This window comes from Schistocerca gregaria, chromosome 3 (assembly GCF_023897955.1).
Source record: "Schistocerca gregaria isolate iqSchGreg1 chromosome 3, iqSchGreg1.2, whole genome shotgun sequence".
Classification (NCBI taxonomy): domain Eukaryota; kingdom Metazoa; phylum Arthropoda; class Insecta; order Orthoptera; family Acrididae; genus Schistocerca; species Schistocerca gregaria.
Window position 1 is genome coordinate 57,189,281 of NC_064922.1, and position 4,817 is coordinate 57,194,097.

Here is a 4,817-nt window from a genome sequence, read left to right on the forward strand (position 1 = left end):
TCTCAAGGGAACTATGTTGCACATCGCGGGTGGACTTGTCGAAAGCAAAACTAACTGTAGCCTGACGAGGAATAACCTGAGACGACATTTTCAAAAATTACGCGGTCTAAACCGCTACACAAAAAACACTGAAATACACACAGAAAGTAACACAAGGAACGAAACAACGACGGAGAAAAACTTAAAGAAGGTACAACACTACACGTCAACAAACGATATCCCACTATACGTAACGCTACGGCGGAGCGGAAGACTAGGCACGTCCACACTGCACGGCGTCTGAAGCGGAACTACGTCCAAACAACAACACTTGCATTTCAGAACATGTCTTTCACACATGTCTACAAAATCACCTTCACCTTCAAATACAGTTTATTTGCGACTGACAGAGACGTAGGCAGAGTTTAAAGTTGCTATTTCCATTACATCTCGTTAATAAAAAAAAACGGTAATTTACATCTGCAGCGGAACAAAATTGAATTCCGCCCAGCGTGTGGCTCGAACCCACGACCCTAAGAAGAAGAGTCTGACGCTCTACCGACTGAGCTAGCCGGCTACCTCAGTGAATACCTGCCTGGTAGCACGTCACACAGTACTCGTTTGGTTTGGGTGGTCCCATACAGAATGTCTCCATGCTGCCTAATGTTTTCCTAACGTCACACTCGTCACCTACTTCACTTTTATGTCATAATCATTCCTGAGAGGTAAAGAAATTGCATGCCAACATGCAGAGCTAGTGGCGGCAAAATTAACACACATACTTTATGTGACGCAAAAGCCGAACGAGTTACTTTCCGACGTTGTTTTAGATGTGCAAGTGCCAGTCAAAACTCGCGGTGTCGGCACTCTGCCGACCATTTCGCTAGTTAACACCGGTCTTGTTGTCTGTGTTTCAAGCTCAAGAGCATCTCCAAGCAAAAAATGGTCAACAGCAACATTCAGACGGTTTCGTACTGCTCAATTGCTACATTATAACGGTATGTTTCTTTTTCAGAACTGGAAAAACACGAGCGTGACAGCATTCGAACCTGTAATCTTCAGATCCGAAGTCCGACGCCTTATCCATTAGGACACACGGTCACAGACGACCAACTGTAACATGTATACGACTCATCTCGAAACGCTCACACCCCTGAGGATTTGTGTTTTCGTTCTACACAGCCGCTGCCCCTTGCTCTTTCCCACCCATTCGTTACATTCAACCTCTTTCGAGACCGACCAAATATAGACTGAGAAACAAGACTACACACTTTGTGCATTCGGAATCGAAGGCAGGGCGTCCCTGCCGCATTTGCTACGATGGCCATTTGCTACTTCTGCAGAAGTGGCGACGACGACGACGACGACGACGACGACGACCGCGAGAGGATCTGAGATATGTGAGAAATACATCTGTAAAATGTAATTCAGACTGACTCGTCCCACCTTATGCTGTACCGCTTTGGCAAATGCTTTATCTGCGCCATTCGCCTTAATCACATCTGAGAGTAATTCTTAATAAAACGCCTGTCACTAACTGTTCGTCATCACAGACACTGTTTGCTATACGGCCACGACGCGCAATTGATTTCCAAAATTCATCTTTCTCCAGTGAGAATGGATCTTACGACCCCTGGTTTATTAGAGCAGTGCTCTACCACTGAGCTAAAGAGGCGCGGACCAGCGGTACATTTGGGTACTTCGTCCTTACCGTCGCCTGCATCATCAGACTTCAGCTGACACCACTTCATATTACTGGCAAATATTTGCAGCTATGGCGACCCATTACTGCTTGGCTACACATCTGACACGTTATCGATGTGCTCTCCAAATAACAACACTTGCATTTCAGAACATGTCTTTCACACATGTCTACAAAATCACCTTCACCTTCAAATACAGTTTCCTTGCGACGGACAAAGACGTAGGCAGAGTTTAAAGTTGCTATTTCCATTACATCTCGTTAATCAGAAAAACGGTAAATTACATCTGCAGCGGAACAAAATTCCGTTCCGCCCAGCGTGTGGCTCGAACCCACGACCGTGGGAACAAGAGTCTGACACTCTACCGACTGAGCTAGCCGGCTACCTCGGTGAATACGTGCCGGGTAGCACGTCACACAGTACTCGTTTGGGTTGGGTGGTCCCATACAGAATCTCTCCATGCTGCCTAATGTTTTCCTAACGTCACACTCGTCACGTACTTCACTTTTATGTCATAATCATTTCTGAGAGGTAAAGAAATTGCATGACAACAAGCAGAGCTAGTGGCGTCAAAATTAACACACATACTTTATGTGACTCAAAAGCCGAACGAGTTACTTTCCGACGTTGTTTTAGATGTGCTAGTGCCAGTCAAAACTCGCGGTGTCGGCACTCTGCCGACCATTTCGCTAGTTAACACCGGTCTTGTAGTGTGTGTTTCAAGCTCAAGAGCATCTCCAAGCAAAAAATGGTCAACAGCAACATGCAGACGGTTTCGTACTGCTCAATTGCTACATTGTAAAGGTATGTTTCTTTTTCAGAACTGGAAAAACACGAGCGTGGCAGCATTCGATCCTGTAATCTTCAGATCCGAAGTGCGACGTCTTATCCATTAGGCCACACGGTCACTGACGACCAACTATAACATGTATACGACTCATCTCGAAACGCTCACACCCCTGAGGATTTGTGTTTTCGTTCTACACAGCCGCTGCCCCTTGCTCTTTCCCACCCATTCGTTACATTCAACCTCTTACGAGACCGACCAAATATAGACTGAGAAACAAGACCACACACTTTGTGCATTCGGAATCGAAGGCAGGGCGTTCCTCGCCGCATTTGCTACTTCTGCAGAAGCGGCGGCGACGACGACAGGCTCTGAGATATGTGAGAAATACATCTATAAAATGTAATTCAAACTGCCTCGTCCCACCTTATGCTGAACCGCTTTGGCAAATGCTTTATCTGCGCCATTCACCTTAATCACATCTGAGAGTAATTCTTAAAAAAACGCCTGCCGCTAATTGTTCGTCATCACAGATGCTGTCTGCTATACGGCCACGACGCGCAACTGATTTTCAAATTTCATCTTTCTCCTTTGAGGATGGAAGTTACGACAGCTGGTTTAATAGAGCAGTGCTCTACCACTGAGCTAAAGAGGCGCGGCCTAGCGGTACTCTTGGGTACTTCGTCCTTACGGTCGTCTGCATCATCAGACTTCAGCTGACAACACTTCATATTACCGGCTAATATTTGCAGCTATGGCGACCCATTACTGCTTGGCTACACATCTGAAACGTAACCGATGTGCTCTCCAAACAACAACACTTGCATTTCAGAACATGTCTTTCACACATGTCTACAAAATCACCTTCACCTTCAGATACAGTTTCCTTGCGACTGACAGAGACGTAGGCAAAGTTTAAAGTTGCTATTTCCATTACATCTCGTTAATCTGAAAAGGGGTAATTTACATCTGCAGCGGAACAAAATTCCGTTCCGCCCAGCGTGTGACTCGAACCCGCGATCCTGGTTTGAGAGTCTGACGCTCTACCGATTTTTTTTTTTTTTTTATCTCCTGTGAGGATGGAACTTACAACCCCTGGTTTATCAGACCACCGCTCTACCTCTTTTTTTCTTTTTTTTGCTTTTTTTTTAAATTTGCATTTTTTTGTTCATTGTAATTTGTATATTCGTTTGTTTTCTATCCATCTTCTTTGCTCGTTTCTGCTGTCTGTTTTGCGCTTTTGTTTCATTCAAAATACACCAAATTTAATATGTCGTAGAAATAACTGCTCCTGGGAAGGACATATTCTTGATCTCATACGTTGCTTTATTCAGAATCACAATGAGACAAATGGAAGTCTTTGCAGTGGGTATAACCTTGACTATAGTACAGGAAAAACGAATTGTTATAACAGATATTCATGTTATCCACGTCCTACTTCATCTCAAGGACGATGTGAAGAAAATTTTGAAATGTTGACTGATACCGGTGCCATTATTTGTTGGTTGTGCGCCAGTGTCGGTGTGAGAGATATACTTGAAAATCTAAGACATTATTAGGCGCACTGCCGGACAGAATAAAGTGGATAAAATGTCCCATGAGCCATAGGTAGCTGTTATGTTTGGCTGCAGGGAAGAGTCGGTAGTCCGGGCGCAGAATGTCGTGGATCTGAATCACATGAGGCGCAGTCCGGTTGAGCACAGCGAGTTTTTTGCGCGTCCAATTCCAGATGTGCACTTGATCCTTGCAGACAAACAGATGTGTAATAGTCTCAACCATGTGGCACAAGTCGCAGTAGGGACTGGGTGCAAGATTAATCCTGTGCCGCTTTTCTTTCGTCGGAATAGTTTCAGCGACCACGTCATACCATTTGGAGCGGACATCTGTCGGAAGCGTTGGATTATGGATGTTAGCCCAAACGAGGGACCAATTGCAAGCCGGATACTTCTTTTCCAAGGGGCCAGGCAGTGACGGCCGAAGTAAGTGGCGGTACAGTTTTACCGTCGGCTTCTTGAAAAGCTCGTCGTCGAGATAGCTACTTTCAAGGTAATACAGTGCTATATGCTGAAAGTGCGGGCCGACGTGGCCAATGTCCACAGGCGGAGATAAGTTGCGGGGGCGGGACAGTTGATAGAGCCGCTTCGTGACGGTGTCCTCGCTGGCGGTGAGTATCTGCCATGAGCGTTTCAGATACAGGGCTAGGGCATGAATGCCGGGGTTTTTCAAGCCAAGGCCTCCCATATCGCATGGCAGTGCTGTCGTGGTGAAGGAAACCTTAAAAATATTGAGCTTCCAGACGTACCAGGCGGCCGCCGCTAGGAGTGATCTTGCTACTGTGGGTGGCATAG

General features: G+C 45.8%; 1 non-coding gene across 1 annotated transcript; it reads right to left on the reverse strand.

Annotated features, from left to right (window-relative positions):
- Positions 1-483: 483 nt before the first annotated feature.
- Positions 484-556, reverse strand: Trnak-cuu (transfer RNA lysine (anticodon CUU)). The gene has a single exon. It is a non-coding gene; the product is annotated as a tRNA-Lys (tRNA).
- Between the last annotated feature and the right edge of the window lie 4,261 nt (positions 557-4,817).